This window comes from Rhinoderma darwinii, chromosome 5 (assembly GCF_050947455.1).
Source record: "Rhinoderma darwinii isolate aRhiDar2 chromosome 5, aRhiDar2.hap1, whole genome shotgun sequence".
NCBI lineage: Eukaryota > Metazoa > Chordata > Amphibia > Anura > Rhinodermatidae > Rhinoderma > Rhinoderma darwinii.
This window is the reverse complement of record NC_134691.1, coordinates 16,581,276-16,597,932: the sequence shown is the minus strand read 5'-3', so window position 1 is coordinate 16,597,932 and position 16,657 is coordinate 16,581,276. Positions and strand designations below refer to the sequence as shown.

The window sequence follows — 16,657 nt, the reverse complement described above, 5'->3', positions numbered from 1 at the left end:
TCCCCGCTGCAGCCTTGTGGGGACGGATGATGCCGGGCTCCATGTCAGGACCGGACAGGCGGAAAGCAGATACACGATCCGAAAACAAGCCTGGCACGCATGCCCGCCCGTCATACTGCCAACATCACAGTGCCATTCTGGGGGGGGGGCCGAGGACTCGTCAGGGGTTCAGCGCAGTTGCTAAGCAGCGGAGTGAGGAGCCCCGCAACTAACGGTGTGTGAAATAGATCCTGATGGCTGGAGGCAGCCGCTTGGCACTGGGCTGACCAGAGTACAGGGGGTTAACAGGAGGTGGCACCAGGGTGATGGATATAACCTTCTCTGTGACTGGTGACCCGCTACATCAGGAGGGCACAACCTTTTCTGGTCGGAGGGCGACATTGTCAAATTGGGAGGCAATAAATTTAAAGGGGTATTACCATCTGAGGAGATTATCGGCAGTATGTGTCATAAATGTCTGATAAGTGGCAGTGCCCCCCACACCTAGCAGGAGAACGGGGGTCCCCAGCTGGAGTTAAAGGAATAGCTGAGCATTTATCGAGTCCCATAAACTAAAGTGGAGGGGGCAGAAGACACGGCCGCCTCGTCTCCTCTCTGGAGCGCCAAATCTGTCAGACATTTATGTTTCTTGTGATCTACGGCGACGTCTCAGGTGGGAAAACCGGATACGGTGCTGCGCCTCATGCACACGACCGCTGTGCCACTCGGGCTGTATTTGACGGCATCCGAGGGGCACCCGATAGTCTTCACGGACCCATTCACTTTACCTCGTGCACACTTCCGTCAGCCGATAAACGGCCGCTAATGACGGTTCAGGGAATCACGGACTGCACGCGGATGGCTTCCCTGTGCAGTCCGTTGTTTCACGGAACTAATCAATGCAAAGGCCGAGACTGTTCCGTCAAAAACGGACAGGAGTAGGACCCGCACTACATGTGACGGAACAGCCAACGGAAGTGTGACTGACCTCATTGAGATGAATGTCAGTTAAAAAAACGGATAACACCGTGACTAAAAATACTGAAGTGGGCACGAGGCCTCAGCAGGTGAACCGGGCCCAGGAAAAATGATCCGAGGAAACCTAGGACATGTTCGGCGCGCTCGTGTGCATGAGGCGTTCGATCTAGAGAAGGGATCCAAGGGGCGGAGCCTGACACAGGAATACAGAGGGAGACGGCCGGTCACGTACCGCACCAGAGTAACACATTGACCTGAATTACTCCTTTAAACTGCTTAAAATAGAATATTGCAAAATAACCAACAGCGCTGGTCGCCCGCCACCCCCACGACGGCGCTAGTCCCCCGCCACCCCCACGACGGCGCTAGTCCCCCGCCACCCCCACGACGGCGCTAGTCCCCCGCCACCCCCACGACAGCGCTAGTCACCCGCTACCCCCACAACAGAGCTAGTCACCCGCTACACCCACAACAGCGCTAGTCCCCCGCTACCCCCACGACAGCGCTAGTCCCCCGCCACCCCCACGACAGCGCTAGTCCCCCGCCACCCCCACGACAGCGCTAGTCACCGGCTACCCCCACAACAGAGCTAGTCACCCACTACACCCACAACAGCGCTAGTCCCCCGCTAACCCCACAACAGCGCTAGTCCCCCGCTAACCCCCACAACAGCGCTAGTCACCCGCTACCCCCACAACAGCGCTAGTCACCCGCTACCCCCACAACAGCGCTAGTCGCCCGCTACCCCCCACAACATCGCTAGTCGCACGCTACCTGCCACAACATCGCTAGTCGCACGCTACCTGCCACAACAGCGCTAGTCGCACGCTACCTGCCACAACAGCGCTAGTCACCCGCTACCCCCACAACAGCGCTAGTCACCCGCTACCCCCACAACAGCGCTAGTCACCCGCTACCCCCACAACAGCGCTGGTCGCCCACTACCCCCCACAACAGCGCTGGTCGCCCGCTACCCCCACAACAGCGCTGGTCGCCCACTACCCCCCACAACAGCGCTAGTCACCCGCTACCCCCACAACAGCGCTGGTCGCCCACTACCCCCCACAACAGCGCTGGTCGCCCACTACCCCCACAACAGTGCTAGTCACACACTACCCCCCAAAATGGCACCAGTCCCTTAGTTCTCCCATAACAGTGCCAGCCCCAGTCCCCGTCCCCCCCTCCCCACAACAGTGCCGGCCACACATTACCTCCCTCATAATGCCAGCCACATAACCCCCACCATAAGTTCTAGACGCACAATGTCACCTCTATAACAGTGCCAGTCACAGTGGCAGCGATACGTGCACCATCAGTATTTCCGTGCTACCTGGCAGCGTGCCGCTCCTCTTCTCTGTGACATATAAGACACATGTGAGCAGCCAATAGAAAGCCGGGATCATTGCAGGGAAGAGAAAACGGAGCGGGCGTGTAATGACCCCCACGGCGTCGCCTGCACCAGAACATCAGGACACAATAAGCAAATCTATGTCCTTGTGGCTGGGGCCGCAATGAACGGCATGGCGGTCGCATGTGGTCCCCGGGTCCTAGGTTGTGTACCCCTGTTGTAAATGTTTGCAGGGGCAGCAGAGCCATCCCCACCCCCCACAAGGTTGGCCGCACTAGAGGACCCCCCACAGAACATGATAACCTAATCGTCAGTCATAGCAGAGGCCTTCATCACAATGGCCGGGGGGACCAAATCCTCCATTCTCCCTCATGGTCTGTCACACCAGAACAACACCCCAATGGACAGGTGCAGCAGAGGACCCTACAATGGTCACACACAGACGACTAGATCATTTGGCACGGTTTATGGAGATATTACTCTATTACCTGGGGCCTTCCTGCGTAACCTTACAACACTATCATCATTTAGTGAGTTATTGCTGCAAGCAACGACAAACTCAGCTCTGCTACATATGTAGATCTATCAAACACTTAAAAGGTGTTGTCCAGGATTCCAAAAACACGGCTGCTTTCTTCTAAAATCAGCGCCGCCGATCAGCCACATTCACTTTAATAGAGCCGAGCTGCAATACCAGACACAACCCACGGACAGGTGTGGAGCTATTTGTGGAAGAAAACAGCCATGTTTTAATAATCCTGGACAGCCCCTTTAAGAAACGGTAATATTACTTTTTAAGGGTTTCTTTACTTTTACATAAATACGGTACAAGAACCAAGCACATGACGGCTCCAACATGCGATCATTGGGGGCTCATACGGTTTATGTGAACCTAAGAAAAAAATGGCGCATTGAAAAATAGATTGCTTGAATTGTGCACCATATCCACGGAAGGACTGCGGGCAGCTCACACAGTTGTGTCCCATAAGGAGGACTAAACTCTATATATGTAGCAGAGCTGAATGTGTGCCGTGCACGGCGATAGTTCTCAGAGGTAAGAATGCAGTAGATTTACCTGTAATCTCGTGTAAAAAAACACATTATAACACAGCGTGACAACCACCTTGGCTCTGCTATATCTGCTTGACCTTATCGATCACTGTGACACATATTAGAACGTCACTTATAATACGGATTTGATTGGATGGAAAGGTTTTTGGTTGTTTTTTTTTTTGCTACCACCTGCATATTGGCACCATTATCCATCATGTGCTGGGGCACACTGACATCTAGTGGAGAGCTTTGAGAAGACAGTACAGATCGGATTCCGGAATATGCAGATTCTCAGCTGCACCCGGCACGTCACATCTGTGCCATGGGCCGTCTGGGAGTCTGAATAAAAAGTACCGTCCCCTGTCCAGCAGAGGGAGTATATACCATGCAAAATTCCCAGACAGCGCTTCTCAGTTGTCATGTAGCAGAGGTGGAGCAGAATAGATCTAAAGAAAAAAATGGCAGCGTTAAAGAGACACTGCGGGCAAAACGGATACCTGGTGTTACACCTAGTATAGGGCCCGAGCCCCTTCAGACCCTAGCTGTAACAGTGCATCAATTGTGCCCGGAGTGTTCCTTTAAATATATGACTGGACGCAGCGATCGTTTCCGTTTTTCTATCACCGCCTCTCAATAGTTTTAACGTTAATATTTTTCCGCTGATGTGAGGACTTGTTATTTTGCGGGATGAATTGTATTTTTTAACGGCACCATTTTAGGGGACATATATCGTAGTGTATAACTTTTATAAAAAAAGAAAAAAATTGGGGGGGGGGGGATAGAAATAAAAACAGCAATTGCGCCATTGTGTATTGGGTTTAGTTTTTAGGGCGTTCACCGTGTGATATAAATGACATGATAACGCGGGTCGCGCCAATTACAGCAAAAGCTGCACGATAAAAACACGAACAAAAAAAGTTTTAGAAAAAATTGTTTTTTGCGTCGCCGCATTCCACGACCACAGCCCTTCTATCTTTCCGTCGACACGTCCATATAACATCTTGTTCTTGCGGGACGAGTTGTCGTTTTTATCGGTATTATTTTAGGGTCGTATATACGAATCGTTACGGATGTTGTGAATTTTTTTTCCCCTATAACAAAAGCATTTTATGGTGGGAAAAGACTGATTTTTATTTATTTATTTTTATACTTTTATTTTTTACTTTGGATTTTTTTTTCTTTAATCTTTATAGACAATTTCCTTTTAACAATTTATTTTTCTAGTTGCACTAAGGGATCATTTATTCACTTCACTACTTCTGTATCGCGGAGTGCAGCATATTCAGCTCTGCCTAGTTTACTTATGTCCTTGGCAGACCTCTGGCCGCCATGGGAATCCCTCGGCACCCCATGAATGTGTTGTGGGGGCACGGATGGGCTCACAGACTAAACCACATAAATGCCTATGGACTGCAGCATCTAAGCAGTTAAACGTCCAGGATCGGCGTTGGCTCCGATCCCGGCTGTTACAGCGGACACCCGCCGCCGATGGCGTGGGCTCTGCTAAACGTACGGCGCAGTGCGTCAAGGGGTTTAAAGAGACGTCTGGCACCAAATGGGACTAAAAGATGAAGGACTATCAGATTTCTTGACTATAGGACCGGATTATCGGGTGCACATACAGTTTACCAGTTATCCATCAGGCCCCTGAAGTGTTCCAGGACACACTAGATACGATTTACTTCTCGGTCTCTGACATATTCGGCAGCGGCGTACACGAGTTCTCATCATTCACATCAGTCCCTGTGCAGAATGGGCTCACAATCTAATCCCCCCTTCTCAGACACTCACATTAGGGACAATTTCAGAATATCACGACGTTTCAGCAGTTGCAGAGATTTGCTTTATGGCAGGCACCAGCCTATTAGAAAACTCCTCATTGACTTCTATAGGAGAGTGTAGTGGGCATGCTCTGTGACATACGCAGAGGTGTTCCCTTTCATTGTAATCCTGTCCTGTAATGAGAGGACTGCTCACCCTGCCCCTGATGTACACAGCACCGCCCGTCTGATCATGTTCTGCTCATGTTACATTAAATTTGAATAAAGTGTTTCCAATGTATCTACGATTAAAGACGGGCCCCAAACAGACAGGAGCTCCCAGGTTTAAAAGGGGAATGTCTGTAAATAAGGGAAAGTAAATCTGCCGGTAATTGAGGAGATTAATTATCTTTATTCTTTCAAAGAAGTTCCCTCAATCCTTATGTTATACACACACAGGCCACCAGGGGGCAGCAGGATTGCGCAGTCTCTGTTGTGGTATCCGGTATGGAGGACGTTTGGTCAAGGATGGCAGCAGATGTGGCCCCCGCTACCTCTACATAGAGTTTGGGTGTTCTCCCCATGGTTTTCCTCCTGCACTGAATGGTTATTTTGCTTTCTATGATATTACCCCCTGTGTTGGGTGATTACGAGATTAGATTGTGAGCTCCTGGGGACAAGGACTGATGTGAATGATGAGAGTCTGTGTACAGTGCAGCAGAACGAGCAGGAAATAAATGTAAAATGAAAATAGAACCACAGTAATAATAGGAGTCCAGAATTTCTGATAGTCCAACAGGTACGGCACTACAAATTAATCTGGAATCGGTCAGAACCAGAATCTGCCGAGTAGCCTGTCACAAACTGTTCAATTCCCCTGCAGCGCCTCCACAGGAGAAAGAAGGTATTACACAGTTCTGAAAGAGATCGAGAGAGTAAGAGGGGAAAAAAAGAGAGAGCAAGAGAGGCTATGTAGCTGCTTTCCACTCTGGGTAATATAGGGTCCTAAACAGGGGACCCCCACATATGAAAATGGGTTTTCTAAAACAGAAAATGCCTTTTAAGAGCACAGCTTTACCCCTTCCAAATCCCCGTCATACATTGCTACAGAGCATTCTATACAGGTCACATGATCTCACCACATGACCACAATACTTCTCACAGCTGAGTATTTGTTACACTTGTATCCAGTCTCCACAACCCTCTGTAGCAGTCAGGAGTCCAGACTGTTTATTTCACAATGTATCAGTGCAGGTAAAACATATTAAACTATCAGGACAGGGGGGAGATTTGCGCTGCTGATGTATTTAGCTCACAGAGGATTGTCTAAACCGGGTACAATTGTAACAAAAACTCAGCTGTGATTATAATAATATACATAAACATTTATTAAGACAACCCCTTCCCCCCCCAGAAACACCAGACACAGTCTGTGGGGAAGTGTGGCACTTGAATAGGTCTCAGCTGCAATACCAGACACGACCTATAGAAGTAAAACATTTGTGATGAGACCGGTTGACAATCAGAGCGGTCCTCCGTGCGATCACGAACATGTTTACGTACAACCAGTTGTACTAATTGTTTCAATACTGTAACCTATACACACACATCTGTTGTTTTACGGGAAGGGGATAGTGATGTTGCTTCATACTGCACCAAACTGCCACATGAGCACCCGGTCTTAAATGTATATGTTCTATTGGACTCCATCATACAGTTCACATATAGAATTATTCTACGTAAAAAGTTGTACATGCATTACATGACTTATCCTGTACTGATCCTGAGTTACATCCTGTATTTACTCCAGAGCTGCACTCACTATTCTGCTGGTGGAGTCACTGTGTACATACATTACATGACTTATCCTGTACTGATCCTGAGTTACATCCTGTATTATACACCAGAGCTGCACTCACTATTCTGCTGGTGGAGTCACTGTGTACATACATTACATTACTTATCCTGTACTGATCCTGAGTTACATCCTGTATTATACTCCAGAGCTGCACTCACTATTCTGCTGGTGGAGTCACTGTGTACATACATTACATTACTTATCCTGTACTGATCCTGAGTTACATCTTGTATTATACTCCAGAGCTGCACTCACTATTCTGCTGGTGGAGTCACTGTGTACATACATTACATTACTTATCCTGTACTGATCCTGAGTTACATCTTGTATTATACTCCAGAGCTGCACTCACTATTCTGCTGGTGAAGTCACTGTGTACATACATTACATTACTTATCCTGTACTGATCCTGAGTTACATCCTGTATTATACTCCAGAGCTGCACTCACTATTCTGCTGGTGGAGTCACTGTATACATACATTACATTACTTATCCTGTACTGATCCTGAGTTACATCCTGTATTATACTCCAGAGCTGCACTCACTATTCTGCTGGTGGAGTCACTGTGTACATACATATAATACAGTATAATACAGGATGTAACTCAGGGTCAGTACAGGATAAGTAATGTAATGTATGTACACAGTGACTCCACCAGCAGAATAGTGAGTGCAGCTCTGGAGTATAATACAAGATGTAACTCAGGATCAGTACAGGATAAGTAATGTAATGTATGTACACAGTGACTCCACCAGCAGAATAGTGAGTGCAGCTCTGTAGTATAATACAGGATGTAACTCAGGATCAGTACAGGATAAGTAATGTAATGTATGTACACAGTGACTCCACCAGCAGAATAGTGAGTGCAGCTCTGGAGTATAATACAGGCTGTAACTCAGGATCAGTACAGGATTAGTAATGTATGTACACAGTGACTCCACCAGCAGAATAGTGAGTGCCGCTCTGGAGTATAATACAGGATGTAACTCAGGATCAGTACAAGATAAGTAATGTATTTCTGACAACTTTTTATGGATAAATTCTGCATATGAACTGTAACTTTGGTCAATGGCGGGCCAAAACTATACACATTAAAGGGGTTTACTTGGGTTCTGAAAAGGTTTTTTGCCAATGGCTACAAAATGGCATAAATTAACAAAATAAGCAGTACTGACCTTTCCTTTCCTCTGGTGCTCCGGCGGCATTCTCTGTGATTATTTACACACACGCAGCATTTAACTGTTGCAGCCAATGAGAGAGCTCGGCGCTAACAAATCGTATTTCTGGCATAATGCCAAAAATACAATGCATGACCTCTGAGCTCTGATTGGCTGCAGTGCTCACATGCATGTAAATAAATCACAAAGAATGCCGCCGGAGCGCCAGGGGTAAGGTAAGGTCAGTACTTTGGATTATCATAAACATTGTCTGGACCCGGATAACCTGAACGAATATAAAATACATATGAACACATTGTATCCGGCAGGAACCAGCGCACTAGAACGTAGATGTAGACGTGTCGCTCACCTACTCCCAGTGTTGTAGTTGATATATTGGCTCCCAATCTGCAAAAAAAAAACAAAACAGCATTACATTACGGTTAACACAGACAAACAGAGGCAAAAAACATCAACGGGGGGGGGGGGGTATTTATCCTCGTCATCATCCGCAATACTGATCAAATTGAGATGTTTAGACCCTCAGGTGCATCCTATAGAAGAGCTGGCGCTCGGGCTCCGTCCCCCTACAATGCTTTACCAATCAAACATACATGAAACATTTTGCTTTGGAGAGAACAGTTGTGAAAGGGTCCAAGCAGCAGCGAGCAGAACTCGGATTGCAGCTCCATTACAACCTCTACTCCAGTCACATCCAGAGCTGCAGTGACAGACACGCCACTAACCTCTTAACCCTTTCAGGACCAAGGTCATAACCCTTTTGGCGTACATACATTTACACAGTTATGACTTTTGAACTATGTTGGATAACTTAACACATTTTTTTTTCTTTAGAGTTTTTCAGCTAGCTAAGGCTCTGGTCACACCTGCGTCAGAGGCTGCGTTCGGGGGCCTCCATCACAGACCCGGCAGGGTTTACCAGAGAAAATTGCGCCATTGTGTCAGGTAAAATCACGGACACCTTGCCGGAACCTATTAAACTCAATGGGTTCCGTCGGCAACCAGTGATGTCCGTTGGTTCCGTTATTCCCTTGTTCTGCTCCTCTGGCGGATCAGGACAACGGAATGACACAACGCAGGTGTGAACATCGCCTTACCTGCTATTCCAACACTAAGGCCGGGTTCACACGGAGTTTATTGCAGGAGGAAAATCTGCCTCAAAATTACGTTTGGAATTTTGAGGCAGATTTTCCTCTGCCTGCACGCCGATTTTCGCTGCGTTTTTCGCCGGCGGCCATTGAGCGCTCTGGCCAAAAAAATGCTGTGAAATTCGCTTTCTCTGCCTCCCATTGATGTCAATGGGAGGTCAGAGGCGTAAACGCCCGTAGAGCATGTCCCTTCTTTTTCCCGCGAGACGATTTTTCCGCTCACAGGAAAAAAACGCGTCCACCTCCCATTGAAATCAATGGGAGGCATTTTCGACCGTTTTTTAGCGCGTTTTGTTTCGCAGTTTCCGCGGCAAAAGACTCGTCACAAAACTCAGTGTGAACTCAACCGAAGGGGCACAGGGAATACAAAGTACATATAAATCTATTTTTTTTATAAATATATTTTCAGAGATCATCATGATTCGTTAATCATGGGGATCACATGCTCGGAAGCTGAACCAGTTGGTGCGCAGGATGCTGGGGAGTCGGGGACACTCACACCGCCGGCGTCACAGAACTCTCCTCCGCGCTATCCCGGCAGAAGCAGAGGACTGTAGATTTAGGGCGTGAATCTACAGATAGGTGACATGAAGGGGTTAACTAAAGGCCCTATTACAACGGCCGATTTTCACCTGTGCAGTGAGCGCCAATCAACGAGAATTATCAGCAACGAGTGTTCTATGAGCGATAGTTTGCCCGATAATTGCCCCGTGTAAAAACCCCTTAACATCCTATCGTCCATATAACATATCCCAATAAAGTCAATAGAATCTGTAAGGCTTTTATTTTGATAACCAATCTTTAACACCAGTGTGAACAGGGCCTTACTCAATAATTGATGTAGAGTGACTGTGGAATGTTAGAACTTGTGGTGTAATTGCAGTTTTGCTTCTACAGTGTATACACTTGCATTTATTTTGTAAACCTGTAGTAACCAAGACACAACACAAGGTGGAGGCAGAGCACCAATAGTCTCCCCTAGTAAAGGCTGCGTCACTGCTCATAGATGACATAGGATTGTGTGTGCGGGTGAGAAAGCAAGAAGTACAGCGGGTGCCGGTGCCAGCACAATGCCAGTCTGTCTTTGGTTTATGTACCTTAAACGGACAGAAGGGGGCAGTGCAAGATTGCATTTTGCAATACATATTGATGACATGTCAGATGCTGAAAACTCACATTGGTTAAGAAGATGACTCTGCAACCGAGGGGGCGATGGAGACCACACAGATCAACACTGCATAATCTCCAGAGACGGCTTAGATACATGACTCATTAGACAGTATCACACATGATAGAATTAGATACAGGGCCCAGCAGACCGTATCACACAAGATTAGAGACACAGTTCAGCAGACAGTATCTAATGTTAGGCTTAGATACATGGATCAGCAGACAGTATCACACATGATAGCCTTAGCGGACAGTATCACACAATAGTCCTAGAAACACCAACTCGGTATTCACACACGATAGGCTTAGATACATGGCTCAGCATACTGTATCACACACGATAGGCTTAGATACATGGCTCAGCATAAAGTATCACACACGATAGGCTTAGATACATGGCTCAGCATAAAGTATCACACACGATAGGCTTAGATACATGGCTCAGCAGACAGTATCACACATGATAGGCTTAGATACATGGCTCAGCAGACAGTATCACACACGATAGGCTTAGATACACGGCTCAGCATACAGTATCACACATGACCGTGCATTGTGAGAAAGTAACATTACAAGTAGTATGTCATGTAAACTACTGCCTGTATTGTGTATCTCAGACTAAGGCCGGATTCACACGAGCGTCGGGAAACTTGGACGTGAAAAACGTAACGTTTTTCACGTCAGAGATGCCCCCGCGCGGGTCCCGTTTTCACGTACACCCATAGACTTGAGCCTATGTAGGGATTCGTGAAAACAGAAATAATAGGACAAGGTCTACTTTTCAACGGACCCTTCACACTGTCTGTTGAAACAACGTGTCCTAGACCTTGTCCTATTATTTCTGTTTTCACGAATCCCTACTTAGGCCTTGTTCACACGGACGCATGTTTTCCGTGTGAACAAGGCCTAAGTTGCAACAACCGCAGAAAGTCGAGAATGTTTCCAGACATGGACAGGGTCGTGTGCGATCACCTAAATCATATACTGTGCAGGGATACAACTGAGGGGGCGGGTCTGTGACAACCTTCCAGGTATTTAATGTCACAAAGACGTAGGGAGAAAAAAAAAACAGGACCAATCAGCCATGTTACCCATAGCAACCAATCACAGCTCAGCTTTTGTGTTTACACAGAGGTAAATGGCCAATAGAGCACACACAAAACAGGCTGACATTTCCGGTTTTCTGTAGCTCACTGGTCAGCTTTGCCATATAGACTGGGACAAGATGAGCGGAGTCATCTCATTATCATTAGAGGCTTGGCGAGTTAGGCCATGTTCACATGTTTAGGATTCTGTCAGATTTAGGTGCAGAATCTGCTAACATTTCACCTGCATGTGAATATTTTAAACCCTCGTCACGGTGAGGAAAAGATCCACGCAGAATTAAGAACGTACTGCGAATTGTAAAATCCATCATTACCGCAGATGATTCCACGCTACAAAGCTGTGGATTGATAAACTCCATTGAATTACAATAGGGCGAAGCGTCGTGCGAATCCCATGGCCAATCTGCGGCAGAAATAGGACTTTCAGCCACGAATATTTGCCACGGGTTTTCAAACAAAATTCTCGGAGAACTGATCTATGGCCTTTCTGACAGCTCTATTGTACTAATGGAGACCTAGATAAGGCAGTATAACAGAATACACACATATAAGACACTGTATGCAGCTCTCCTGCCGCTCCCTGGACTCTGAGGGGAGGGGCTGTATTCGATTACTTCATTAGTCTGACATTTCTCTGTCAATTGACCCCCATATATTGCAGCTGCCATAAAGCACACCCCCCCCTATTGCAATATCCATACAGGATGAAAGTCTGTGCCTCCAACATGGTCGCCACCAGGAAAGTTAACATTTTTTTATCAGACCTTGTTCACACAGCGTGTCTGATGCATTTTACGCTCCGATAACCGCGTCAAAAATGCATGCTTTAAGCTTCCCATTGACCTCAATGGGAAAACGCATCGTAGTGCATACGAATCCATAATGGATTCTCCCATGTAAGTGATTGCAGCGGCCGCACATATGTGGTTTCTCCCTACCGAAAAATATGGGACCTATGGAAACCACTAGAGCAACTGGATAATCTCTGTAAATCCCATTCATATGAATAGTGAAAGACCAGAGGTTGGATTCCAACTGATCCTGTAGATCCATCAGAAAATATGTGTTTTGTGTTTCTATGCAGATCTGTGTCTCTATGGTTACAGACTACAAACAAATCCTGTGTAGTCTGATCCTGCAGTCAGCTACAAAAAGAGGTTCTACAGCAGGTGAGGTGTGATGTATCCCCCTTACGAATATTAGAAGTCACGTGTTCCATGACCTGTAACCTCACTTCTTTACGGTCGTGGTGCTCGCGAATATTCCTATAACGGAGGGTATGCGCGCACACAAAATAAAAAACATCTGAAAATACGGAGCGGTTTTCAAGGGAGTTTTTTAATCAAACTCGCGTTTTTCGGTGCCTTTTTGACGGCTGTTTTTCTATAGAGTCAATGAAAAACGGCTGAAGAAATGACACGCACTTTTTCGTGTGCGTTTTTTTACGCGGCCATTTTGAAAAACGCAAAAAACCGCCCCATCAGAACAGAATGCTTCCGATTTTTCATCCGTTTTTCGGTACATTTATATGCCCAAAAAATGGCTGAAAACACTCCGTGTGAACCTTAGGGTCAGTTCACACTGAGTTTTTTTGACACTTTTCTTGACGCGGAAACCGCGTCGGAAAACACGCCAAAAAATGTCCAAAAATGCCTCCCATTGATTTCAATGGGAGGCGGTGTTGTTTTTTTCCCCGAAAGTTTACGTCTCTGACCTCCCATTGATATCAATGGGAGGCAGAGATAGCGTATTTCGCTGCGTTTTTGCGAAGATCGCGGCAAACGGCGTGCAGGCAGAGCGAAATCTGCCTCAAAATTCCAAATGGAATTTTAAAGGCAGAATTTTCTGCCCGCAAAAAACTCAGTTTGAACAGGGCCTTACAGTAAAAGGTTCATTATTACATATATAATGGCAAGTTCTGAAACTTTCTAATACACTTGGTCTCTGCTTTTCTGCTTACTGTCAGAAATGTTTTTCGTTTACATTCAGAGAACCCATACAGACCTCAAACTTCTCACAGCTGGGATTTTGCTACATTTGCATCCAGTCTAGACAATACTTTGTGAGCAGCACAAATCTCCTGTCCGGATTATTTGCTACAATGTATCAGTGCATGTAAAATGTATCAGTCTGGAGTCCAGACTGTTTAAATCACAGTGGATGATCTAGGCAAGACACAATTGTAGCAAACCTCCAGCTGTGAGAAGTGTTATAGGCTTACAGTCTCTGGATGTAAACAAGAATGTCTCAATAACTGACAGCAAGCAGAGTATTTTGAAAAGTTGCAGAACTTTTTAATTTTGCAATAAATATAGACAACCCCTATAAAAGAGTCTCCCAAATTGTTGGCGTGGGGGGGGGGGATATTTTGCACCATTTATTAAAGGGGTTTTCCCACAAACGTGTCCTCTACCCACAAGATAGGGGATACAAGTGTGATCTCTGGGGGTCTGACCGCTGGGACCCCCAGCGACAAGGCTCTGTGTTCTGACCGATGCACGTGATTCCCGACCATGAAGAAGAAAACAGCGTAGCTCGCCGAGCTACGCTGTTTCCTTCTTCATGGTCGGAGATCACACGAGTCAGCGGGAGCACAAAGAGGTAGAAAGGGGTTTAGGGAGCCCCGTTCTAGAGATGGCTTAGGGTCCCACCTCTGGGGTCCAAACGGAACCTGCATTTTGTAGAATAGTCTCTCGGTGAGCAAATAAATATTGTTTACATATGAAAGATGCCCATTAAAAAAAAAGAGCAAAGAAATAAAAAAATGAATGGGAGTTCTCCTTTAAGGCTCTGTTCACATTTGCGTTGGAGGCTCGGTCATATTTGATGGCAAGTACAGCGCAGCATGCGTCACTATTTTTGCCATCAAAACAGAAATCACAAAAAGATCCCGGTAGACCCCCATTTTAAATCAAAAGGTTCCGCCGGGTATTTGTCGTATGGCGGATCCGGACGTCTGTTATAAATGACGCAGCTCTGGAGAGCCGATTGTGGGGTAACCGTAACCCCCCCTAACCCTCTATAATTAAATGTCCATGTGGACGGACTCCATTTATTTATCTGGTGACGGCAGTAAAAAGGATTCAAGACCAGGAGAGACGTGCGGGAGAAGCGCTGCCGCCGGGTAATGCACAGGAGGGGGACAAGTCCCTTCACGCCGCCGTTCCCTGTACTCAGCCTGGGAGGAGGACTCACTGACTTGTGAAGAGGGGACAGCTGGGCAAATATTTACCAGTAGATGAGAGGCTCTTCAAGTGTTTCCGAGAATCTCCCGTACACCAGACCCGGAGGTGCGGCAGCTCGTGAAGATCTGAAATTAAGCAAAACCCACAAATTGTCAATCACCGGGATCAAAGCAAAGACTTCACAATCGAGAAATCCTGCAAAAAAAAAATATGTAAAAACAGTGGTGTAGCGGTCACTCAGACACCTAAACGGCATATATGACATTCAGGACTATCACAAAGCTGGGTGACCACCTATACGGCTACCAGCAAAGCTCCCAGCAGACATTGCCTCCATCGGATTTGAGCCCAGGGGCACACACCATCGATGTCCCTTTCTTGGTGCAATTTGTTCCAGAATTCGGGCACATTCTGCCAAGTCACGCACCCCGATCCCCCCACCTCCCTCAGGCCCTGAACGAGCCAGAACACAGAATCAGTCAAGCCCGGAGCCTTCCTTTAAGATATAAATAAAACCATATGGGATTTGTCATTGTTGGAGGATCACTTACGAGGGTCTTGCTGAGAGTTGCGACATGCATTTTAAAATTTTGCCGGTTGCTACTTAGCGACAGACTGCAAAGTGCCAGCTTGTTGTCTGTTGCTAAGGAGCAGCTGAATTGCACCTGGCATCAAGTGTAGCAAGTCTCAGAGTCGGAACCCGATACAGGACAACTTCTGATCTGAGCAAGTCTCCCCGTAGATTTTACGCTAGGTTTAGCGGAGGCAGCGCAATCGGTCAAAAAAAAAAAACATAGAACATTTTTCTCTCCCCCCCCCCCCCCCCCCTCAGTAACTCTGACAGTACGACTCCAGTGCTCAGCTTCAGCAGAATGACTCGCCGTAGGATACGTAGAAATTCGAGTGAACAATTAGTTATGAAGTATAACCAGTTTTTTGTCTCCGCGCCCCTCCCCCCCCCCCCTGCCATTTTACCTGCAGGGGCTACTTATCCGTTAACCTGGGCTCTCGGCAGTGATGTTGGAATGTGCAAATACCGGAGAATAATAGGTAGTCACAAGAATAACACAGATCATTGAGATGCCCGAAGTGTCGGCGACACCAGATCAGGCAGCCGGACCAATAGCGAACCTAGGACTTCTCAAGTCTCCCCTCACCCCACTACATCTTTGGGTGGATTTCCCTTCTTCTTGCCCCCCACTACTGTCTGACCCTCAAAAGGTTATTTTTCCGTGGATGGATCGGTGAGGGCTTTCTTTCTGCGGAATGAGCTGTAGATTTTACTGGTACCATATTGGGATACAGACAACTTTTTGATCAGTTTTTATTCAATTTTTGGGGGTGGGGAGGTGCCCAAAAAATTATTAGTTATTTTTGAATTATCTTCTTGATAATTTTATTAAACTTTAATTTTTGTCCCGATTGTTTGATCGCCGGTACAATATTTAGTAAAAGGTCAGATCTAGAGGCCTTCGCTAGGCTCAGGCTGCCAGTACGACCCATCGATCATATCTCGAGTAGGGGTGAGTGTGATGGGCTGACAAAGACCCCCCTCTATCTATTGACTTGCCGCGGTCGCTATTGACCGTAACATCTAAATGGTTAAACGGCCAGGTACGGGGTGATCGCCGATCCTGGCCATTAGAGCACAGCCAAAACCTGCTGCCAATGGAGTTGGCTCCGCCTCTGAGCCCGCTCCATAATGTCTCCCTTCCGATGACATATGTACGTCACACGACGGGAAGGTGTTAGGGTCTCCTATGTCTCCACTGAAGACATTCCCCACCTTTTTCTGCCAAGAAATGCTGGGAGTTGTAGTTTTAGCAACAGCTGGGGAGCCACATGTTGGAGACGGCTGCCTTTTAGATTGTAAGCTCTCATGGTCAGGACAC

General features: G+C 46.8%; 1 protein-coding gene across 3 annotated transcripts in view; it reads right to left on the bottom strand.

Annotated features, from left to right (window-relative positions):
• The window catches only part of CYRIB (CYFIP related Rac1 interactor B), a 108,706-nt gene that overhangs the window by 28,410 nt on the left and 63,639 nt on the right, over positions 1-16,657 (bottom strand). For all 3 annotated transcript variants that reach the window (XM_075825728.1, XM_075825729.1, XM_075825727.1), the window contains exons 2-3: positions 14,813-14,890; positions 8,506-8,543 (exon numbers count right to left, since the gene is read on the bottom strand). The gene's annotated coding sequence lies outside the window, so the exon portion shown is untranslated. The remainder of the gene's footprint in view (positions 1-8,505; positions 8,544-14,812; positions 14,891-16,657) is intronic.